General features: G+C 46.1%; 2 long non-coding RNA genes across 3 annotated transcripts in view; one reads left to right on the top strand and one right to left on the bottom strand.

Moving 5' to 3' along the window:
- The window catches only part of LOC133257101 (uncharacterized), a 31,676-nt gene extending 19,943 nt beyond the window's left edge, over positions 1 to 11,733 (bottom strand). For both annotated transcript variants that reach the window (XR_009739403.1, XR_009739404.1), the window contains exons 1-2: positions 11,276 to 11,733; positions 2,892 to 2,993 (exon numbers count right to left, since the gene is read on the bottom strand). This is a non-coding gene — a long non-coding RNA (uncharacterized LOC133257101). The remainder of the gene's footprint in view (positions 1 to 2,891; positions 2,994 to 11,275) is intronic.
- Positions 11,734 to 19,817: 8,084 nt separating this feature from the next.
- Positions 19,818 to 22,866, top strand: LOC133256530 (uncharacterized). The gene is made up of 3 exons (XR_009739241.1): positions 19,818 to 19,949; positions 20,411 to 20,504; positions 21,899 to 22,866. It is a non-coding gene; the product is annotated as an uncharacterized LOC133256530 (long non-coding RNA).
- The last annotated feature ends 2,679 nt before the right edge of the window (positions 22,867 to 25,545 follow it).

Genomic DNA, 25,545 nt, shown 5'->3' with positions numbered 1-25,545 from the left:
CGAAGCCGCTGTGGGGGGTGAGGAAGTGGGGGAACCTCCAAGCTTCCTGTTGTGCTCTCCTGCCGACTTTGACTTTAAATTATACTACTGCTGCTTCTGGAAAGAAAAAAACAACAAAAACCTCTATGGCCCTTCTTCCTTTCTTGCCTCTCTGCTTGCTCAGTTTCCTTCCACTTCCTTTCATTTCCTTCATTTGTCCTTTCTTTCCCCTCGTTCCTCCCTCCCTCCTTTCCTTATTTTCCTTCCTTTTCTCCCCAGCTTACCCACCTTCCCCTCCTCCTCCTTTTATCACTCCTCCTTCCTCCTCATCTCCTTCCTCTTTACTCTCCTTCTGCCTCTTGCTCTCTCTCTCTCCCCCATCCCTCTCTCCCTTCTTCCTTCTTCCCTCCCTCCCTTCCTTCCTGTCTTTCATTCTCTGCCTATTATTTAGCTGGACACCTGAGCTGAAGAATCTAGCTGCTTGCTCAGGTCCTTCCTAGGTCCAAGTTGAAATCTCCCTTATTTTCTTAATCTCTAATAACAGTTTTCTGGATTCATAGATGTTAGCAGTAGAAGTTTAGGCATTTTCTTCCCAATTTAGCCAGGACCAGGAGCATTTCAGAGGCACTCCATTTTTGTTAATAATGATGGCTTGCACATCACTGCATGATAACCCCTATGCTAGTGTTTTCCCTGCCCTAACTCAGACCCTGTCCAGCTGGGGCCCTGCAGCTTCCACCTCCAACAGCGGTCTTTTCTCATAACCTTGAGCATGCTTTTCAGTCTGATGAGCTTACTTGCTGGTACTTAACTGAGCCTTGCTTCCTCTGCTGCATCACTTTCCAATTCAGTCACTGGGCTCTCAGTCTGATTTTGGTACCTTGCCTTCATCCTATCCTTTTTTCCATTTATAACCAGGCACCAGTCCAACTTATATAACAGGTGCCTATAAATCACCCCAACTATGTTGGGGAAAGAGTGTCCTTCTTCTTTCTCCTTGTCACTGTGGATGGACGTAGAAAGTGAAAGTGAAAGTCACTCAGTCATGTCTGACTCTTTGTGACTCCATGGACTGTAGCCCACCTGGCTTCTCTGCCCATGGGATTCTCCAGGCAAGAATACTGAAGTGTGTTGCTATGCCCTTCTCCAGGGGATCTTCCCAACCTATAGATCGAACCCAGGTCTCCCATATTGCAGGTGGATTCCTTACTGTCTGAGCCACCAGGGAAGCCCAATAATACTGGAGTGGGTATCTGATCCCTTCTCCAGGGGATCTTCCTGACCCAGGAATCAAACTGGGGTCTCCTGCATTGCAGGCAGATTCTTTACCAGCTGAGCCACCAGGTGGCTGAGCCACCAGATGGCTGAGCCACCAGATGATGGTACCGAGTCCGTCCCCTGCTCCCAGGATGGGGCTGTGACACACATCAGACCTTATCAGAGCCTTGTATTCCCCTGACCATCATGATAGTTTCTGGGATCAAGTCACATCTGAAGTCATACCACTAAACTCTCTGTCACTTGAGCCAACAAATTCCATCTTTGTTTTAGCAGCTCCAGGTTGGGTTTCTGTCACTTGCAACCACAAGAGAACGGGTGATTCATCCATTGGAGCTGAGTGCCTGTGGGGGTGTCCCCGTGTAAAACCAGCTGCCAGAATGCAGAAACCTCACACCTGGCCTCAGGTCTGTGAGCAGCTGCTTTGACCGAGATGTCTGTGCAGAGAAGCAGCATCTGGGAGTCAAGACAGAGTGGGATGCGTGGCCACAGGATGTGTGCACAGCCAGAGTGATCCTCCAACCCTGTCCCGGGCTGCCAGTCCCCAGGCCTCTGCTTTGGCTCCCCTCCAGTCCGGGTGAAATATGGGCTTGCCCTTTGGCTCAGTGGTAAAGAATCTACCTGCCAATGTAGGAGACACAGATTCGATCTCTGGCTCAGGAAGATCTCCTGGAAAAGGAAATGGCAACCCACTCCAGTATTCTTGCCCGGGAAATCCCATGGGCAGAGGAGCCTGGTGTGCTACAGTCCACGGCATCACAAAGAGTCAGACACAACTGAGCAACTGAGCGTGAAATGCATGTTTGGTGATGATAGTTGTAAAATATTGTGTTGCATACTTTACAGTTGTTAAAAGAGTAGATCTTAAAAGTTCTCATCACAAGAAAAAAAAAATGTTCTGAAAGTTTGTACAGTGGTGGATGTTAACTAGACCTATTGTGATGATCATTTCACAATATATGCAAATATCAAATCATTTTGTTGTACACCTGAAACTAGTATATGTCAATCACACCTCAATTTGTAAAAAATAAAAAAACACCCAGGCCTCTGTAGCATGTTTTTGTCTCCTCCTCTCGCACTCAGTCCATGGGACTGATGGTCAGTTGTCTCAAAAACCCCACAGATCCTCTCAACCCTCACATTAACAGCCAGGATCTCACCGACTACCTTCAGCCAAGGCCAAGTTTCCCCAACACAACAGTGGTTCTCAGCTCTCGTGGTGCATAGACTCACTGGAAAAGATTAGATGAAACACCGCAGCTCTTCTGGTGTAACTGCCCACGGGCTATACCCGGGCATCAGTGTTTTGTAAATTCCCCTCATGAGCCGAATGTGCAGCTATACAGAGCGGGTCTCTTTCCAGTCTGGGGGAGGTCCGAGCATGGCCCTTTGTACTTGCTTGTTGAGTTTAATGAAAAGACCAGGCAGAGGCACAGACAACCTCACGTGGCATTGGAGGCGATGCCAGTCTTGGACATGTGCTCAGTTGTGTCTGACTCTTTGTGACCCTATGGACGGTAGCCCACCAGGCTCCTCTGCATTGCTAGGTGGATTCTTTACCACTGAGCCACGAGGGAAGCACCTGGAAGACCAGAAGACTTCAAGTTCCACCATGTGGGGGCAGCACATACCTGACCAATGGAAGTTCTTCTACTTTACACTGAGAATATGCAGCAAGCCTGGAGAGACTGTCAGCCATTAGGCCCTCTGGCTTTCCAAGCTTTCAGATCTGTCTGAAGAAACCATATACAGTGAGGATCAGCCATCAGACCATTTAGAAGGAGGCTAAAACTTTACATTTTTCTTAATTGTTCTGTCGTTTTAATGAGCACATTAATATTATTATTAATATTCATATTTCTTCAAAATATTGTTTAATAATAATAAACTGAAATTGTAAGGTCCTTTATTTTTTATAAACCTTTGCCATGTTTGAGTAGACAAAAATGCATACATGAAATATCCAGCAACAAAGTGCTAAGAATTAGTAGTTTACCTCAATTGAAAATGAACAGAGGGGGGAAAAAAAAATGAACAGAGCAATGTGGAAAGGGGGGACAATGGCTTGGAGAAAGAAGACCTGAGTTAGAATCTTGCTTGGGTCTTCATCAGCTACTTAATCTCGAACTAAGTGTCTGCCATCAGCACACGACTGGGTGCTTCATGAGCGTTTGTTGAACAAATACATTTGTAAAGTGAGAATGATAATAATAATACTAGTTTCTGTGGTCATGAGAATTAAATGAAGTCATGAATTCAAACAGGCTTTGAAATGCGATGATATATTGTGTGTCATTATTATTAGAGCTAACCGTATGGTTGAATAATAAGAGAGACTGGAAGTGGAATGGAGGATTCATTGTCCATCCAAGGTCCCAGGGAAGGCTTCCCAGTGATGGATAGGAGAGACAAAGTACTGAGCATCCTTCTCCATCACTACCAGGAAATCTGCATCCCAGAGATGCCCACCAGGGAGCAGGAAAATATTTGCCCCTACTAAGGTGGGAGATGTGTTCTTATTCGGGAGCAGAAACACGTTCCTCAAGTCTACATCCTTTCACACTGCTAAGGGTTGTTTTCCACCAAATGGATCTAATCGTATTTCTAGTAGGACCCCTTTCACCCCACCTCATACATATTAGCATCCTCAGAAGAAAGGCTCTCAATCCATTCAGAATCTTATTATTGCCTCCATAATTATTATAGTTATGACTATGACAGTCATTCTAAGGAAAATTATCCAAATGGAGGATGGCAGAGGAAGGCAGGGCTGTGTGGCTCTGAGCAAAGTTAAAAGGCCAGCGAATAGAGAGAGATGTCCATGGCTGTCCTCCGGGGTAAGCTGGCTGTGAGCAGCAGGGGTAGAGAGTAACCACACTATGGTCTAAAAAAGCCCTTTCTTCCTTCTTCCTTCCCAAGCATTGTCCACCTCCTTTTTTGTTTTAATATTTATTTGGCTGTGCCTGGTCTTGGTTGCAGCATGCAGGATCTGCAATCTTTTTAGTTACAGCATGTGAATTCTTAGTTACTGTGTATGGGATCTAGGTCCCTGGCCAGGGATCGAATCCAGGTCCCCTGCATTGGGAGCCTGGAGTCTTAGCCACTGGACCACCAGGGAAGCCCATGTCCACTCTCCTCTTAGAATGTCTTTAGTCCCCCTCACTTCCTCTCTATCCCCTCTGAGATTGCCCTCACTCAGGTCTTTATCACCCTATGCCCAGATCATTTCAATGCCCCTGTCACCCACCTCCCAGGCTCTGGGCTCCCTCTAATGAAACCCCAAAAAGGTCTTCCCCACATAGATGGTATGTCACTCCCCTGTGCAAAATTAGTTCTCATTTATTAGAACATACATGATGAAGTCTTCATCATGGCTTGAAAACCTTCATATCCCAACTGTTACTTTATCCTATCAGCCCAGAGATGGACAGACAGACTCACAGTTCCTGCACACACACCACTTGTTCACACCTTGTGGCCCCTACTTCTCTTAGCCTGCCAGTCTGAAAGTATCTCATCGTCTTTCCCTCAAATCCCCGGCTCAGACTGCCCCCTCCAAATATTTCCCAGTGTTGGGATTGTTTTCTCTTTCATCTCTCCAAGCATTTTATTTGAGTCCAAGATACTCTGCCTTGGCTTTGAGCTACTAAGTCTGTACTGTTTGTTGTTATTGCTGTTTAGTCACTAGATCATGTCCAACTCTTTGAGATCCTATGGATCTTGTCCTTTACTATCTCCCATCAAATATTAAAGCTCACAAGTTTGCTCAAGTTCATACTGTTCCCCCTAATTGACACTCTCTAGAGGTCAGGATCTATGCCTGAGTCACCTCTGGTGCTAGTATTTTGCACCTGGAAATAGTCAGAGCTGAAAAAATGCCTGGTGAGTTTCAAATGTATTTCATCACCTTCCTTTGACTTGTTCTCACAAAGACCCTAGGAGGTAAGTCTGTGCGTGTAATGACCATAGGTGTTACACATGAGCAGACAGAGGTCAGACAACTTGACCCAGGCCAGACATCTAATGATGGAATCATACATAGAACCGAGCTCCATACATAAAAGCAAGGGTGGACCCAACCTGGGGGTTGCATCCCCTGGTGGGGAAATGCCCCTGATGACTCCAGTGAGTCATAATACTGTAAGTTAGTGATTAAGAGTCTAGGTCTGGGCTTCCCTGCTGGCTCAGTGGTAAAGAATCTGCTTGCCAATGCAGGAAACACAGATTCAATCCCTGGTCTGGGAGGATCACACATGCTGTGGAGCAACTAAATCCATGCACCACAACACCTGAGCCTGTGCTCTAGAGCCCAGGAGCCACAACTACTGAGCTCACATGCCACACTACTGAAACCCGTGCACCCTAGAGTCCACTCTGCAACAAGAGATGCCACCGCAATGAGAAGCCGGAGCACCACAACTAGAGAGTAATCCTGCATCTCTGAAACTAGAGAAAAGCCCACGCAGCAGTGAAGACCCAGCGCAGCCAATAAATAAATGTGCTGTCTGTGTGCTTAGCTGCTCAGTTGTGTCTGACTCTTTGTGACCCCATGGACTGTAGCCCACCAGGCTCCTCTGACCATGGGATTCTCCAGGCAAGAATACTGGAGTGGGTTGCCATGCCCTGCGCTAGGGGATCTTCCTGACCCAGGGATCCATCCCAGGTTTCTCACATTACAGGTGGATTCTTTACCATCTGAGCCACCGGGGAAGCCCAATAAATAATAAAGTTATTTTAAAAAATAAAAGAATCCAGATCCTGTGTCTGGATCCTGGTCTCATCATTTCTACAATTCTGGGGATTTTTCTTGACCTCGCTGATTCCTCATGTAACAGCAACCTCCTAAAATTGCAGATAAATTAGACAGCATCAAATATCACTGAATCAGGTGCATCCTGATACACAGATAGAGCTTGGTTGTCATTAAGTCAGTACTAAGAGCATTAAAAAACACAGGACTCAGGTTTCTCTTTTGTGCCTGGGAATAGTGGTGAGGAGTCCAAAGTACCATCCCAGGAATGGGGAGGAGAAGGAGAGGCTGGAAAAACATCCCCTGGTCGTCTGAGCACATTCCCAAGATACCAGGCCACCCATCCGGCATTTCCCAAGCAACAAGTCACTGTCATTTCCTCCCCCATGCCCTGGGAAAGTGTGCAAATTGAGTTCATTCCATGAGCCACTGTCTCCTGTTCTCAGGCCCAGTCGTGACCCTTGCCAGCTATTTGATACTCAAAGAGCCAGGTATCCACCATATTGAATGTGGGCCCAGGCTGAATCCTAGGCATGCAGGGGCTGAAAGCAGCTTGCTCAGCTAAAGTCAGAGATGGTGCATGAATGAGATGCCGTCTTGCTCCTCTGAATCCTGAGCAGTAGTCACTGGATCCAGTCATCCAAATGGAAGGCAGAAGACAGGAAAAAAAAATGAGAAGATATAACAATGACGGGGAATCAGGAGTTGCCTGAAAGTCAGCCTTCCTGGGTTCAAATTTCTATACCACTATTTCTTTTATTTTTTTACTTTTTATTTTGTATTGAGGTATCATTGATTAACAATGTTGTGATAGCTTCTGGTGTACAGCAAAGGGACTCCGCCATACATTGCACATGTATCCATTCTCTCCCAAGCTCCCCTCCCATCCAGGCTGCCACATAACAGGGAGAAGAGTTCCCTGTGCTGTGCAGTAGGTCCTTGTTTATACCATCACTTCTAACTGCATGGTGTTGACATTTTGCAACTCATTTCCTTGGTTTAAAAAGCCAGCATCTGTATCAGAAAATTGTGAGGATTAAATGAGGTGATGATGGGCTTCCCTGGTGGTCCAGTGGTTCAGAATCCACCTGCCAATGCAGGGGCCATGGGTTCACTCCCTGGTCCGGGAAGATTCACATGCTGAAAGGCAACTAAGTCCCTGCACCCAAATACTGAGCCCAGTCACCGTAATTACTGAAGTCTGCACACTGTTAGAGCATCCATGCTCCCTGACAACACAGAAGCCAGCACAATGAGAAGCCTGTGCACCGCAACAATGAGTAGCCCCTACTGGCTGCAACTAAAGTCTACATGCAGCAAGGAATGTCCAGCTCAGCCCAACATAAATAAATAAATAACTTTTAAAAAGTGAGATCATAGGTGGTCCTATTGGTAAAGAACCCACCTGCCAATGCAGGAGACATAAGAGACGCAGGTTCGCTCCCTTTGTCAGATCCCCTGGAGGCGGGCATGGCAACCCAACTCCAGTATTCTTGCCCGAAAAATCCCATGGACAGAGGAGCCTGGTGGGCTATAGTCCATAGGGCGGCAAAGAGTCAGACACACTGAAGTGACTTGGCATGCCACAAAGCACGTCACACAAATGCTTAGCACAACACCTTCACCCCAGACCAGTGCTCATCTGGATAACAAGGTTGTTGGTGATGTTAATTTGACCCTGACACAGACTGGCTGAATATTTTTATTCTCATTTCAGAGTTGAGTAAACTCTGCCTCGAGAAGTTAGGTGCCTTGCTTGAGGTCCCAGGGACAGTCCATAGCAGATCTTCTAACTCAACTTCCCCTCCATTTCTACCCGGGACCCCAGCAAGGGATCCAGATGCCTGAGGAACTAGGACCAGAATGGGCATTCTTCTTGGGAAATCAGAGGACAAGAAAGATGCAAACCGAGAATCAACTGAGCCCAGCCTTTGGGTAAAAAAGCACTACAAATCATTACATGGGACCAGATAAGAGCATGTCTGCCTAGAAAGCCTCTCTCCTCTACTTCCCTAAATTGCTAACTTGTGCAATATTTAACCATTCTCTCCCTGCCAGATGTATACCTGAGGTCATTTAAGTCATGGGAAGTCTTACTACAGGGGCAGGTGTGAAGTTACTTCTAGAAGGAGTCCAAAGTCTGTGTGTATAAGCAGCAAAGGCAGGAAGGCCTCAATCTTGCCCCCAGGGCCATTTCAGAATGGCTTGAGCTGAAGAAAAAGACCACCTCTCTTGGACCTCCATGGGCTTCTCAGGTGGCTCAGTGGTAAAACATCTGCCTACTGATGCAAGGAGACACAGGAGATTTGGGTGCAATCACAGGGTGGGGAAGATCCCCTGGAGGAGGGCATGGCAACCCACTCCAGTGTTCTTGTCTGGGAAATCCCATGGACAGAGGAGCCTTGTGGGTTATAGTCCATGAGGTCACAAAGAGTCAGACACAATTGAGAGACTGAACACGCAACACAAGCTAGGACCTCAATCTATGGATCGGTATTTGACTCCAGGTGAAATCTGCTTGGTTGAAGCATCAAGGCAGCATCGATTGACCAGGAACTGCAAGAGGAGGGGGTGACCCCAAGAGTAACAAATGACTTGAGGGAGTCATGCAAGGTGGCATTCATCACCCTTTAGCTATTGTGGTGATGTCACTGGGAGCTCACCTTTGACTCGCCGTTGCCCTGGTCCCAGCACCTGTATGATGGCATGACAGGTAGTCCATATTTAGTTGTCAGATGAACAAATAGAAGCCACCATCATTCTAACTGAGCTTAGTTACACCCTCAAGCAGTATCTTTCTCCTTTGGTCCTCACGATAGGTCTGAGAGTTCCCCTCGGCACACGATGTTATCTAAGATTCACGGAGAATCTTCTGGAAGCATCAAGCTAATAAGCAGAAGCACAAGAACTTCTGAGCATGATCACACGATCCTGTGAACTCTCTATGCTGCCACCCTTGGGGTGATGGGGAGGCAGGGGGATGGGGAGGGCTGCAGGTTGCTGCATTCTGGGACAAATGCCAGCTCTCTGCATCCTTCTTCTTCTTCTGCATGGGTTGCCAGAGGAACCAGAAGTTTGGGCCCCATGTGGCAACTGCCCTAGGCTGTCCTGGCATCATTCTCACTAGCTTTTCTGAGAAGAGCAAAATAAGACATTTTCAAAAGAGCGATGGCTTTTCAGTGGACAGAACTGGAATCTAGGACCAGCTCAGCTCTCCACTGGCCATAGATCCCTGGCAAGTCATAAAATATTTCTCTTCCTCACTTTCCATGTATGTCACCTGGGGTGTGGTGATGTGGACTTAAATGGTAAGGGGAGACTTCCCTGGTGGTGCAGCGGATAAGAATCCGCCTGCCAGTGCAGGGAACACAGGTTTCATCTCCGGTCCAGGAAGATCCCACATGCCTTGGGGCAACTAAGCCTGTGTGCCACAAGTATTAAGCCAGTGCACCACAACAAGCAAAGTCACTGCAATGAGAAGCCTGCAGAGTGCAACAGAAAGTAGCCCCTGCTCTTTATGACTAGAGAAAGCTCACACGAAGTCATGAAAACCCAGTGCAGCCAAAATAGTAAAATAAATAAATTTTTAAAAAATGTCAACAGGAATGCGGAAGGACTTTGGGTGGTACCTGGCACATTACAGATGCTAAAAAAAATTGTCATGAGGGATAAATGAGAAAATACATGCCAAGGGCTTACCACAGGGCAATTTGACACCTGGATTCAATTTGATACCTGGATTCAGTGATCGTTGCTGCTACAGTTATTGTTTCTGACCAGCTCTTGTCCCTGGGGTAATGTCTGTCCAGTGGCCTCACACCGGGAGCTCCCTCCCTCTGGCCACTGTGCCTTTCTTCTCCCTGGGTCCCTGACAACCACCCACCACCTCTCCACCCTCACTGGTCCTCTCAACCACTCTGAGCTGCCCATTATTCAGTCCTCTGGGCCTCAGCCTCATATACCCTGGTCCTCAAGATAAGGCCCATCACCATCTTCCCCGAACTGCTGGAGCCCCTGCCTCTCAAAAATCCATAGAAAATGTCGGAAAACCTTGGGTCATAACACACTGCCTTGGGGCTCTATCATATTTTTTCTGTCTCTTTTCTCAGCTGGGCAAATTTTAAAAATTTATTTATATATTTTTTTCAGTCATTTTAAAATTTTATCTTTAATTAATTTATTTATCTTTGGTTGCCCTGAGTCTTTGTTGCTTTGCATGGGCTTTCTCTAGTTGCAGTGAGTGGGGGCTACTCTTTCTGTGGTGCTTGGGTTTCTCATTGCAGTGGCTTTTCTTGTTGCAGAGCAGGGACCCTAGGCATGTGAGCTTCAGTAGTTACAGCACATGGGCTCAGTAGTTGTGGTTCCAGGGCTTAGTTGCTCCTAGGCATGTGGAATCTTCCTGGACCAGGGATCGAACCTGTGTCCCCTGCACTGGCAGGCAGAGTCTTATCCACTGCACTACTAGGAAAGCCCCTGGCCAAAGTTTTAATTATCTCATGTCCATTTTGAGCACATTCCTCACCTGAGTTGCCCAAAATCTCCTTCTCACTGCCCAGGTACCTGATTCTATCCCAGGATTCCTTTCTAGCTGGTGACTTGGCCTCCATCATTGGTGATCACCTTCCCACATCCCATCCAGGATGATCCACAGATCACATGGCACAGCTATGGGCATTCGAGAGTGGGTGGTGAGACAGGAAGGGAGGGGCTAGAAGGGTTCAGGCATCATGGGAGTAGAAGTGGACCAAGTGTAGGCCTGGGGACCCACCCACCCAGAGCCCTGATGGAACAAGTGATACCTAATGTGGAGCCTGGCACCGAGTAGCTGCTCAGTAAACACCCTGTTACTCACACCCTGTGTTGACATTTAACATTTTAAATTGTTTTCAAAAACACCCCAAGTATGCTGGTATCCAGGATCAGGCTGCCAACAGCTCTGCCATCTTATGGACTTCGTGTCTGGGCAGGAATTGAAGAGAGGGAGGCTTACCTAGCTCCTGTGACCCAAGGTAATATGCTAGTGATAACCTGGAGCCCTGGGGAGAGGGCAGGGAGACTGTGCTGGGTTTGTGTGAAGAGCTCCAGTCTAGAGGGAAAGATCAAAGGTAGGAATGGACATTCTGATCATCAGAAATCAGATGTCCTCAGAAGTCATGACTCTCACTGTCCCCTGCCATCCAGGACAGTAGGGTTGCAGGCCTTGAACCTTGTGAGAAGCATCAGTGTCTGTTGTCCTGGGAAACGCTGGTCACCAGCCTGGCTCACCTTCTGTGTTCACAGATGCAAAGTGAGAAGCAGGCTGGAGGAGCCGCTCTGTGGAGGAGATGGCCCAGAGGTCTGCAGAGAGCCTGTGGGGGACAGGGGAAGGGGGCATGATGGAGCCTGGGAACAGGCATCTCATTTCGGGTCAGGGGGCAAGGAAAGTGGCCCACAGGACTTCTTGAAATTTGGGAGTTGGTCCAGATCAGTGGTCTCTAACATTAGCAGGTACCCGAGCCATCAGGTAGAGCATGCATGCTAAGTTGCTTCAGTCATGTCCAGACTCTTTACAACCCCATGGACTGTATGCCAGGCTCCTATGTCCATAGGATTCTCCAGGCAAGAATACTGAAGTGGGTTGCCATGCCCTCCTCCAGGGGATCTTCCCAACCCAGGGATCAAACCCGCATCTCTTATATCTCTTGCATTGGCAGGTGGGTTCTTTACCATTAGTGCCATCTGGGAAGCCCCGTCATCAGCTAGAGGGCTTGTTAAAACACAGTTGGCCAGACCCTACCCCACCCCATAAGACATACACACTATGACATACACACACACAGAGTTTCAAATTCAGGACATCAGGGATGGGGCCTGAGTCTGCATTTGGAACAAGTTCCCAGTGGGGCATATACTGCTGATCCAGGGACCACACTTTGAGAACCACTGATCTAAGTGAGGGCTTTCCTCATGGCTCAAATGGTAAAGAATCCACCCACAATGCAGGAGACTGTGGTTTGATTCCTGGGTTGGGAAGATCCCCTGGAGAAAGGTTAGGCTACCAACTCCAGTATTCTTGGTCTTCCCTGGTAGTTCAGATGGCAAAGCATCCTCCCGCAATGTGGGAGACCTGGGTTCAATCTAAGTGAAGGCTTTCCTGGTGGCTCGATGGTAAAGAACCCGCCTGCCAATGCAGGAGACATTAGAGACGCAGGTTCAGTCCCCGGGTGGGAAAGATCCCCTGGAGTAGGAAATGGTCTAAGTGATGAATACTAGAGCTTCTTCTGCTATGAGGTTTTAGGATCTGATTCCCAAGAAGTACATAAATGGGAAGAAAAAATTGAAAATTAAAGGAGAATTTTAGAAGAAATAGGAGGAGATAATTCCACACTTGTCACCTACCTGTGGCTGCAGGCAAGCACCCGGTCAATGGCCCAGGCCTTGCGGGAAAGGGGTAGAAGGCACGGCAGACTCACTCTCACTTCCCGTCTTCTCTCAGGGTTTCTTTTCATCTGGTTTTCATTGGATTCTATGTGAGACCATATTTCACGACGCCAGCTGCTTGAGTCTGTAATGAAATACTTTATGTGAAAGCATTTTGAAAATATGAAGTCTAAGGCAGGGGGTTATTTTTAATGTATGTTTATATTTTCTGCTTTATCTCCTTCAAAACAGCAAATTATGATTGCAATAAAAGACTGAGATGTTGTTGATGGGAGAGAGTTGAATGGGATGGAATGGAATTGATTTGAATTAAATAAGAGTTGCATTATCTCCACTCATAGAAGCCGAACACTGAATAGAGGTGGGAGGGGAAGCCTGATGACTCCAAAGATGAAACAGACCAGCTGCTGGCAAGGACTGGGAAGTGGACTGCACAGTAAGTGCAGAGCATGGGTGTTGTGTTGAGTGCCACTCTTGGGGAATATTCACTCTCAGAGGGCCTGGAGCCACATGGAGACATGGTCTTCAGTACCCAGGACACTAGACTCTGGTGAGCCACAAATGCCTTGGGGCCTGCAGTCAGAATATTTGGAAACTTCCTTGGCAGTCCAGTGGTTACGATTTAGTGCTTTCATTGCCAGGGGCCTGGGTTCAGTTCCTGGTCAGGGAACTAAAATCCCATAAGCTTCTCTGTGCAGTCAAAAAAAAAAAAAAAGATTTTGGTGACCAGGTCCAAGAATGGGAGCTCAGGCTTTCTGACCCCTGATGTCTTTCCCACCATCTCAACATCCTTCCGTGGCCTGGGGGTTTCTTCCCTATGAGAATAGCAGAGCACCTTAGACATGGACCCAGCCCCCACTCATTTGGGTTTTCTGTCTACCCTGTATGACTGCTCCTTCCAGCCATCCATCCTGGTGCCCCCTCCCTCCATACATAGGCACAGACATCTACAGGTTCTGAAAAGCTGGTCAAATGCAGTTTGTCCATGAGCTATACCATCTTCCACCCCAGGACAACCAAAGCCAGTGCCCTAAACCCTGTGACTCTGAGTGCCTCCTAAGCCATGACTCTTCCCATGAGATGAGGAGACTGAAGGGCTAAGCAGACAAGCCCACTGGGAGCTCCCTCTCCACATGGACCATGGTCCAATACACATGCCTATCCCTGGCGGGTGGACAAGGGGAAGCAGTTGTGGGGAGGGCTGAAATGGTACCAGGATATCTGTACACCTGTGTGCAAAGATGGGAGGGCAAGGTGGGCTTCAGTCTTGCCTATAAAACTAAGTGCCATCTTCACAAGGGACTATATTCTATTTGTGTTAGGAAAGAGGCTAAAGAGAGGCAAGGCCAGAGTCCCACCCAAGTGTCAGGGCCGACCTCTAGATCTGGCTAGAGGAGCCCAGACAGGTGGGTGTGCCACCTGCAGAGTCCCATGGCCCCCACCCTGCTGGTGGAATCACCCAGCATCACTCAAGGGTCCTTTTCCCAGGGATCAGCCACACTCTTCACCAGAGTTGTTTCAAGCCAAGATCCTGGTCCCTCTTGAGAACTCTTGTAAGAGGAGTGCCAGCCAGGGTGGCGCCAGGCAGCCCAGGCCTTAACAACCCCAAGACCTTCTCCTGACCTCTGCATAGGAATGGGGCCAGCAGAAGTCCTAGATGAAGTCCAGTGGGAAATGTGTTTTGGAAACACAGCTGAGGCATCAAGGACCTGCTTTCCATGGGCAGCAGTGGAATTTAAACAGGCTGGGGCTCTGAGCTATTATCAGTCAGATAAATGTAAGTCTTGGATTTAGGCTCAAAAATTCAGCTGAACAAGTATCAAATGGAAAAGACTCCAATAACCAGATCATCAAGACCGCAGACTATCAGCATGCCACAAACTTACCTGAGCCAATACCCTGCTAAAACAAAATCAGAAAACGAATGCAATTTTTGATCACATTAACAAAAGTATAAAAGACTCCAAATAAAGAAGGTTAAAATGGTTCAGCCCATATCTGTAGTGTTGTGTTCTGTTTTAGGTAGCTTATTTTTAAGACTGTAATTCTAAACCAGAATATTCTTTAATTAGTAGGATGATATGGTAAAGAAGTTAGAAAGCAGCCTTGAAAGGGTTTTTAAGGAAATGATTGTTGGGCCTAGAGAAGGCAAGAATCCAGGAGATTTAAGACCTACTTTCCAATATTTGAGGGGTTGTATGTTAGAGTGTTTGTTTCAACCTGAATATGACAGTGGATGCTGAGAACAGAAATCCCATCAATAGAAATTGACATGCTTTTTTGGAGAACAGCATGGTCTGCAGTACCAAGGCAAAATCCTCATGCTCTTTGGTCCAGGATTTCTATTGCTAGGAATTTAGCTTAAAGAAGTACTTAGAATGTGCAGAGATTTTCTTGTAATGATGCTTGTTGTTTGTTTAATCGCTAAGTCATGTCCAGCTTTTTGGGACTCCATGGACTATAACCTGCCAGAAGCCTTTGTTCATGGGATTTCCCAGGCAAGAACAGTGGAGTGGGTTGCCATTTCCTTGTCCAGGGGATCTTCCTGACCCAGAGCTCAAACCCAAGTCTCCTGCATTGCAGGTGGATTCTTTACCACTGCGCCACCTGGGAAGGTACAATGATGTTTACTGTCACGGTATTTATAATATCGTTTAGAAACAGCCTAAGCATCCAGCAGTAGGGTAATGGTTACTACATCGTGATACATCCATGCCATAGAAAATTCGGCAACCCATAAAAATATATCTTCAAAGACTACTTAGTGATATGAGAAATGTTCACAATGTCAATGAAAAGAATGAGCTGCATATAATACCTATAGTCAAATACAATTCTAATTTTATAAAACATATGCACAGGTGCAGGAGGATCTGGAAATAAAGTTTACCTTAAGAAACAGAAGGCTACTTTCACAAACAGTAAGAAATACACCAAAGTACTAACAGCTTATCACTGCAAGTTATATTTGTCGGTGATTTTTTTTTATATTTTTCTATGTTTTTCAAGTTTCTGCAATGCATATGTATTATCTTTATAATCAGGAAAAAGTATTAAAAATATCTATAGAGAGGGGATTCCCTTGGTAGTTCAGTGGTTAAGACTCCACGCTTCCACTGCAGGAGGCACAGGTTCTGTCCCTGGTCGGGGAGTTAAGATCCTGCATGTGCATGGCCCCCTCCTCCCCCGCCAAAATTTGTAGAGCTGTTGTGGGCTGAACAGGTGATACACTCGGGGATGAAGCAGCAGCCAGAACTGCTCAGTACCAGCTTCACCATGAGGTGGAGGCCTCCCTGTCGCTGAGTGACAGGGACTGGGTGAGAGGTTGAGTAACAGGGCTGCTGAGTGTGAGAACCAAGGGCTTCCCTGATGACTAAGTGGTAAAGAATCCACATGCCAATGCAGGAGACTCAGGAGACACAGGTTTGATACATGGACTGGGAGGATGTCTGGAGAAGGAAATGGCAACCCACTCCAGTATTCTTGTCTGAAAAAATCCCATGGACAGAGGAGCCTGGCAGGCTACAGTCCATGGGGTCACAAAGACTTGGACACAATTGAGCGACTGAGCACGCGCTCATGTGGTTTAAAACTCTAGCTGACGGACTCCCTTGTAAAGTCTGCAGAACAGATTCAGTTGCAATCCCTGAAGCATGAGGTTTTCCCCAGAGACAAACCATCCACATGTGAAGCATCCTATCTTCTCTCCTCAACTTTGCTGCCTCACTCATCTGCAGCCGCTTGGCTAAGGTAACAAGGAGCATATAGTTCAGCTTCCTTTCACAGACGACAATACTGAGTCTGCCATCAAAAGTTCTAGACACCAAGCCTGGGACAGTGATGCATCTGTCTCCTACCAAGGCTTTGGACTTCTGCAGCGGTCCCCCATCTTTTCAGCACCAGCGATCAGTTTCGTGAATGACAATTTTTCCATGGATCTCGGGCAGGGGGGATGGTTTTGGAATGATTCAAGCACATTGCATTTATTATGCACTTTCTTTCTATTATTATTACATTGGCTCCACCTCAGATCATCAGGCATTAGATCCTGGAGGTTAGGGACCCCTGTTCTAGAGGTTTCCTTGAGGGAGTTATTTTCATGAGAGATCTTCAATGGGTCCTAGGGAAAAAAAGCCACAAATATAATAATGACTAGAACTATCTGAGCACTGATGCGTTTCTGGGTTATCAGCCACTGCTCCTTTCCCCCTCTCCCCCCACCAGCTACACACATACACACGTGTGCACACAAGTACGGGCACGCACACACACACAGTTTTCCCCGTAAAGGCTCTGAGGGTCAACGAATTCAAGCAGCTCCTGACTCTCACCAACAGAGCATGGAAAGCAGGGGTTGTTTTTAGAAAAGTCTGACCCACATTTGAGAGGGGAATGTTCTCAGGGACAGGCCCCACTAGGGATACCTGACTACCTATAGGAGGTCAATGTGTAAACTCCATGGACTTGGCTCTGAGGGTCAATGTCACTTGCATAGTCTGTCAAGAAATAAAATGTTCTCCCATCTCAGAACTAGGAGGTTAGAGGGGGAGAGGAATATCTTTCTTATTTTCTGATTTCCAAAAATTTAAAAGCAGTCTTTAGTTGAAGACAGTATGGTAGTTTATTACAAACTAAAAGTAGAACTATCATATGACCCAGCAATTCCATGGGTGTATATATATATATGAAATGAAAACACTAATTAGAAAAGATATATGCATGCCAATGTTCATAGCAGCACTATTTACAATTGCGATGTGGAAGTAACCTAAGAATCTGTTAACAGATGAATGGATAAAGAGAATGTAGTATAGCTATACAGTGGAACAATACTCAGTCAAAAAAATAAAATTTTGCCTTTTGCAATAACATGAATGAACTTGGAAGGTATTGCGCTATGTGAAACAAGTTAGACAGAGAAAGACAATTACAGTATAATCTCACTTATATGTAAAACGGCAGCCAACTAGTGAATATAACAAAAAAGCAGACTCACAGATTCAGAGGACAAACTAGTGGTTACCAGTGGGGAGAGGGAAGTAGGGAGAGGCAGTATAGGGGTAGGGGGATAACAGACATAAAAACTATTGTGAACAAAATAAGCTACAAGGATATATTGTACCACACACAGAATATAGCCAATATTTTACAACAGTAAATGGAGAATAACCTTTGAAAATTGTGAATCACTATATTGTACACCTGTAACTTAGAATATTATACATCAACTATACTTTGATTAAAAATAAATAAAAATAAAAGTAGTCTTTAGTTTTCTTGTGTGTTCAGTTGCTTAGTCATGTCCAACTCTTTTTGGCCCCATGGAGTGTAGTGAGCCAGGCTCCTCTGTCCATGGGATTCTCCAGGCAAGAATACTGGGGTGGGTTGCCATTTCCTTCTTCAGGGGATCTTCTCAACCCAGAGATCGAATTTGTGTCTCCTGCATTGACAGGTGGATTCTTTACCTGAACCACCGTATTTTCAGATCTTCCTACACCTGAAACATTTTCTAAGATAAGGCAGTCTTTGGCCATGGATATATACTTACTGAAAATCAGAAATGCCAAAGTGGACCATTTCACACAGCAGGACCCTTCACTGCCAACCTTCATAACATCATGGGGAGAGGATCTGAATATCCCCCTAGAACAAGCAAAAAATCCTAATAACCCACTATGAGTATATACTGTATGAATTTGAGAAGCTCAGCTGACATTTCTTGATGTCACTCTCCTGCTTTATAAAGTGAGAGTGGGATCACCAAGGTACCTCCCAGTTTTAAATTATATAATTCCACCCAGCTATAAATGGATCTAGACCAAGGGTTAGTAAACTTCAGTTGGTGGATCAAATTCAGCTCACTGCCTATTTTTGTAAATGAAGTTTTATTAGCACACAGTCACGCCTGTTTGTACATATAATCTATGGCTGCTTTCATAACACAACAAACTTGAGCAATTGGGACAGAGTCGCCACATAGCCAAAAATAATTGCTACTTGCTCTTTTACAGAGAAAGTTCCCCAACTTCTGGTCTAGACCATTAGAAACTAAGGTAGCCTTAGTTAGACAACGGGAAACCAGGTATTCTGTAGGGAACACACACCAATGTATCCATAAGCTGGGAATCTATTCTATTTATATTTTGAGCCTGTGCCACCTCTTGGGATCACGCAGCAGGCAGCAAACTTATGAGACATGTTAAGTAGAACTTTCTTGTCATTGTCCTAAAACTGCTGCTTTTGAGCTTCACTGAGTGTGCCCTTGGCAGGCACCTGCCTCCTCCCCCTCCATTCCCTCCACTATCCCATAGATTTCCATCACATTTTTGGTCGCCCTTCCTCTTTCCAGACTTTACTGTTTGGTCTTTCTTTTGAGTTCATCCTCAAACAGAAGGCTCTCTTTCCCCACGAGCATTTTAATTGCCCTTCTCCGGACTGTGTCCAGGTTCATTACATCTCCGAGGGGCTTATGACCAAAACTGCACACCTTCAGGAACACACTGTGGCTTCAAGCAAGGAGGGAAGTTTGGACCTTGGGGCTCATGGGGTGGAGGGCCGAGCCCCATGGTCAGACTTGGACTGGAATCTTGGCTCCCAAAGATTCCAGTTATGAGGCTTCATGGGTAAACCACAAGGCTGCCTCCAGAACCTCTAAGGTGGTTATAGTCATGAGCTGGTGAGACATGGGACACAGTGCAGACCCTGCAAGAATGCACAGCTGAAATGAATAGTTGGCTGATGGTGCTCTGTGGATAGGCTTCCCAGGTGGTGCTAGTGGTAAAGAATTCGACTGTCAGGGCAGGAGATGCCAGAGATGAGGGTTCGATCCCTGGCTCAGGAAGAGTCCCTGGAGGAGCAAATGGCATCCCACTCCAGTATTCCTGCCTGAGAGATCCCATGGACAGAGGAGCCTGGTGGACTTCGGTCCATAGGGTCGCAGAGAGTCAGACATGACTGAAGCGACTTAGCATGCACACACACCATGTGGATGCCCATCTTTAGAGATGTGTATTTGTATGTGTGTGTGTATATAGTTCAAATCACAACTGATTCCTCTGAAGATAGGACTCTCTCTCTCTCAGCTGCTTCAGTCGTGTCCAACTCTGTGACTCTATCGACTGTAGCCCATGAGGCTCCTCTGTCCATAAGATTTCCCAGGCAGGAATACTGGAGTGGGTAGCCACGCACTTCTCCAGGGGATCTTCCCAACTCAGGGATCAAACCTGCATCTTCTGCATTGCAGGCAGTTTCTTTACTGCTGAGCCACTGGGGAGGCCCATATATATATATATACAATAATTTTTAAGCTAACAACACGTTTCTGAGCTGAACATTAGGCTCCTTGTGGGCATGCAGCCTCACCCCTGTTTCTGCATACTCAGGGACCAGTATGGCGCCTGTGACATATCGAGCTGCCTCGGTGAAGGAACCCTGAAGGCCACCATGAGGCCCAGAAGAGTAAATTCCAGGAGAATTTAAAGCCATAAATGAGGAGCTATAATTGCTTCATAAATACCAGGTAATTCGTATTTTAAGCTGATCAGCTCTCAGAACCAGAGTGTAAAATGTTCTTTAGCCAACTGTGATTGAACACGGAATACGAGCCAAATCCCTTCAGATAGGACGTGTCCTTTGCACCCCTAAGTATTGGTTTACAACTCATTAGCCAACTGACAGAGCGACTGGGAGGGCAGAGTTGGAAAAGAAATGTAACCCTGGCGGGTCCCGAGCCATTGTCACCTGGAGATAATACATCTCTGAGATGTGAAGGAAGTCCGTGAGAACCCATTTTCAGTCTCTCTCACTCAGTGGATATCCCAACCTTTAGCAAATACTCTCTTTGCGACCCCATAGGCTGTAGCCTGCCAGGCTCCTCTGTCCATAGAATTCTCCAGGCAAGAATACTGGAGTGAGTAGCCATTGCTTTCTTCACGGGATCTTCCCAACCCAGGGATTAAACCCAGGTCTCCTGCATTGCAGACAGATTCTTTCTCATCTGAGCCATCAAGGAAACCCTAAGGGAATACAGAGCACTCTGTCTCTTCATGCTCTTGGACCTTGTGCCCTGCATCTGGTGAGTATGATTGGATTGAGTTTCCTGGGAACTGCTCACCTGGCAAGTGGCTCATGTGTCCCTCACCTGCTGGGTCACTACAGCAGAGAGTGGCCTCAAGAGGCCCTTGTCCCTAATCTCAGGGTCGACCATCTCAGACCCAGACAGCCAGCGCCAGATTACCTGAGAGCTGAGAGCAGCCCAGAGCATCTCCTGCCTCACCTGGATCAGCCCCGAGTAACTCAGTGTTTCAGAAAAGCACAAGAGTTTCCCATTACCCCTGAACAGACCCCTATCTCTAATCAGGATCACACATTAATGACAGAGACAAGTCCTCAGGAAGATGAAAGGCCTTGTATAATTAAAAAGATAAGAGTGGGCCTGGGAGAAGGAAATTGGGATTCAATTAACACTAGCGTTCTTCCCTCTGCCCTCCCCCACTATCGAATGTTCCACCAAGAAGTGCCCTCTCTCCTCCCTAAGAGTGAAAGGCTGAAGGGCTCTTATTTATGGCCTGGTTGGAGTGGGGCCTGGGGCCTTCCTCGGCCCAGGGAGTTTGTTTACTTAGAGTTCAGGAGGGGAGGGGAAGAGCAACACGAATCCTGCAGAAGGAGGTAACGAGCTGCTTTTGACTCCTTTTCTTGCCTCGCCTTAGCTCCTCTGATCTTCTTGACAGGGGAAGAAAAATACTCAATAGAAGGTCTATTTCCTTCCTCCTTCAGCCCGAGGCTGACACAACAGGCTAAGGGTCACTGCTGAGAAAGCTCTGTTGGGGTTATTTGTCTTGGGAAACCCGGCCACTTCCCCCTTTCCGTCTTTCTCAGGTTTCTGTGGAGGCAGAGGGAAGATAAGGTTGGAGACACAGCTGCTCAAAGGGTCTGTGGGACAGGTGGGAGCCCAGCTCCAGAGACCCCTACTCTTGGGGAACCTCTGAAGGGTTCTGAAGCCAGGAGCAGTTTGCTGAGGTCCCTGGTCTTAGCTGTTTGGCAAGGTGGGGATAGTTTAGGGGGCTTCAGGGACGAGCAGCAGCTCACAACAGGTCTGTGGGATTTGTTTCCAAGATGCCTTTGTTGTTGTTGTTCAGTCACTAAGTCGTGTCGGACTCTTTGCAACCCCATGAACTGCAGCACGTCAGGCTCCTCTGTCCTTCACTATCTCCCAGAGTTAGATCAAAATCATGTCTATTGAGCTGGTGATGCTGCCTAACCATCTCATCCTCTGCCAACCCCTTCTCCTTTTGTCTTCAATCTTTCCCTGCATCTTGCAACTATTTAACTTCTCAGCAAAGGCAGCCCTAGGCCCCAAGACCTTATAGTAATAGAATATGGTGGTCCATTTGGATGGATGGGCTAGGTTTTGAAAACTCTCCTTTTGTGAAAGGATGGTGAAGGCTTCTCCCTGCCTCTCTTTTCAAGGGTTTCATGGAAACCTGAATCAGAACCCTTCCCATTGGAAAGCATCTCCCAGTCAGCCTGCAGGGCCCTCGAGGCTGTCACCAGACCAATGGGATCCATGAAGGTAAGGAGGATGGCGTTGAGGAAACCAACCCAGGACGTCTGGGAGCGAGAAGACAGAAAATGTACAACAGCTGGAAGGAGTGGAGAAATTTGCAGATAGAGCAGAATTATCCAACATATTAGATCTTGTTCTATGCCCAATTAATCACCTTGAAGCTCTATTCAAGGTTGTATATTAACCTCACTTACTACGTGGTGGGCACCTCGACTTCAAGACCATTAAAGCCAAACTCCACATTTTAACCATCCAATCTCTTTTCCTCTCATGTTCCCTACTTCAGCAAATGCCTCGGTTAGGACTTTCTAAGCCTCGGTTATTCAATCCACAACATGGAAGAAGCAACACCAGTTCTGTCTCCTTCAGGACTGACAGAATCAAAGAGAGAAGCCAGAAACAAACACATTTTGGGAAATTTATCAACAAAATGAGAGGCAGTTCACCAAAACTGGAGACCTTGACTCTCCTCTTCCTCATGGCCCACATCAGTCACATCCCTACTGATCTGGCAGCCTGGATGGGAGAGGAATTTGGGGGAGGATGGATACATGTGTATGTAGAGCTGAGTCCCTTCACTGTCCATCTGAAACTACTACAACATTGTTAAGGGGCTATGTGTGATAAGTTGCTTTAGCTGTGTCCTACTCTTTGTGACCTCTGGACTGCAGCCCAGCAGGCTCCTCTGTTCATGGGATTCTCCAGGCAAGAATACTGGAGTGGGTTGCCATGCCCTCCTCCAAGGGATCTTCCCAACCCAGGGATCGAACCCAAGTCTCCTGTGGCTCCTATATTGCAGGCAGATTCTTTACCTGAGCCACCAGGAGAAGCCCTAATGGGCTATAGTCTAATATACATTAAAATGTTTTTTAAAAAAAGGTAGAGAATCTGAGGCTTGGAGAGGTTAAGTAGCCTTTCCAAGATCACATTATGCCTAGAGGCAGAAACAGGTAAAGAAGCCAAGCACTTCTAGTGTTTTCTCTTTGTACAAAATCCAGCTTCTGAAATCACATTATGTAGGCATTTACATCCTTAGTTATTATCCAGGGCCTGCTCTATTTTCTAAGAACTGCTTGCTACATGCTCTGGGGCACAGATGGGGACAACAGCATCACAGGTAGATGAAGGAGTCGCCTCTACTTTAGGACAACCTGCTAAGCTAGCCTGAGTATAGCCAGCCATCAATTGACAAGCCTCAACTGAGTGCCTGCCATATGACAAGTGTCAAAGAAGCCAAGGCTACAGGATGCATTTCCTAGAGGCACAGTTCAATAGAGAGCCAGGGGGTGAAAAAAAAGAGAGAAAAGAAAAAATAAGAAAGCTATAACATTGGAGCTTAAAATGTCACAGGGAGCCAAGGAAGTTGTCTGATGGATTGCCCTGTCATCTCCAAGCCAAAAGAAAAAAAATTTCAGATCCATCAATGTGTTCCTGCCCTTTTAATCCAAACAATATTTTACAGCATTGGAACGTGAAGAAATTATTTTCTTAGACATTCAACAATGTATGAGGATTGCTGAGCACTTCACCAGAAAGCAGCAAGTGAGAACCACAGGTTGTTATAATGTCTGTGCGTTGATCCAGATTATATGTAAAAGTATACTGTAGCATACATGAGAGTCTACAAGGTGCTATATGTTTATGTATTCATTCATTCACTCATTCATGGGGAGCCCGCTGTCCACATGGCTCTGCCCCAGACATTGAACATGAAGGGACACCTGTGTACTTGTGCTCCATCTGCCCAGGTCAAGGCCAATTCCTGCCTGCCCTGGACCTGCTCCTCACTCTGGCTGGCTTCCTAGTCAGTAGGCATGTTGTCCAACGTCCTCTCAGGTTTTCCTGTATGCTTCTACCACCTGCCCCTTGAATTAAGCGTTTGACTCTTGGGCCCAGGTGCTATGGCACTATAGCTTTACTTTAGACTGGCTTCATAGCAAAGGCATCCAAGTGAGGTGATACGTGATGGGGGTATTTGCCAGTTCTCAAACAAGTCCTGCCTTCTCTCATCCCCGGGTCTTAACTCACAGTGCTTCTGCCTCCTCTAAGCGATCCTTCCTGATCCCCTCAGCCAGAGTGATCCTCCCCTTTCCCATCATACTTGGTTCCTCAGTGATCTGCTTTGTATTTGAATTATCCATATGTGCTTCTACCTCTACTGCTAGATGTGAGTCATCATTGTGTGTGCTCAGTCGCTCAGTGGTGTCCAACTATTTGCTACCCCATGGAGTATAGCCTCCTCTGTGCATGGAATTCTCTAGGCAAGAATACTGGAGTGGTTTGACATTCCCTTCTCCAGGGGATCTTCCCAACCAAGGGATCAAACCCACGTCTCCTGCACAGGCAGGTGGATTTTTTACCACTGAGCCACCAGGGAAGCCCACATTATTGTTATTATATTGCCAATAAATGGTAAGTACGTCTTTAAGTCAGCCTACAACTTATTTTCCTGAGGGGTACTTCCAAGATTTGACTCACTTGGGACAGAAGCAATTAGAAAACGTTCATGTGGCCTTAGTTTGGAAATGCTACAAAATACATCCTTTGGTACCATTCTGGTTCCAGACACTTTGACATATATTAAAAATTCAATTTAATCCAATTCTCAATGAAGCTTCTAGGGTTGAAGTAAGTATTCTGAATTAATAGATGAGGAGACTGAGGCTCAGAAAAAATTAAGGCTGTACCCAAAGTCATACAAATAATTATCAGAGCTGGGATTTCTAACCCTTTTCTTCAAGTCCCATATTCTTCTCACTATACCACTCCTGTAAAGAAAGGTCTTAGTGAACTGAATTATTTGGAGTTCCTTCTCATAATATATTGACTCAAGAGCTTCACTGAATTTTCTAGCTCATCAGAAATGCTGAGATAGACAAAGTATTTGATGAAATGGATTACAGAACCCAGAGACAGACTGCAGGTGGATGGACACCACTTAACACAGAACACAACCGATGTTGCAGATCAACAAGGAAAGAATTCGACGAATCTTGCTGGGCCTACTGGTAAGCCATTAAAAAAAAATTTAAATTGGAATTCTACTTCCCAGCAGATACAAAATCAATTTAAGATGGCTTAATAACTGAGGAGTGTAAGATTTAAAACTTTAGAAGAAATTGTGGGGGAATATCTTTATGACCTTGGGATGGGAAATACTTTTATCTGAAAACACAATATAAAAAATAAAGCTCATAAAGGGAAGATTGTTAACTTTGACTACATTGAAATTAAGAACATGGGTTCATCAAAGTACACTGTAAAGAAAATGAAAAGACAAGCCTCTAACTGGGAGAAAATATTTGCAACACATAATCAACTAGAGATTTTCAGAACAGAGTTTTTGCAGATCAGTGAGAGAAAGACAAACAATTTGACAAAGAAGAGTCAAAAGAAATCACAAATAGTCATTTTTCAGAAGAGGAAACCTAAGTTGCTGATAAACATACAAAATTTCACTCAACCTCACTGGTAATCAGGAAAATTAAAAGTCAAACAACAACAAGAAACCATTATTCACTCCAAAATTTAAAAATCTTATAATACCAAG

Source organism: Bos javanicus, chromosome 11 (assembly GCF_032452875.1).
Source record: "Bos javanicus breed banteng chromosome 11, ARS-OSU_banteng_1.0, whole genome shotgun sequence".
NCBI lineage: Eukaryota > Metazoa > Chordata > Mammalia > Artiodactyla > Bovidae > Bos > Bos javanicus.
The sequence above is the reverse complement of the archived record's forward strand: the minus strand, read 5'-3'. Positions and strand labels throughout refer to the sequence as shown.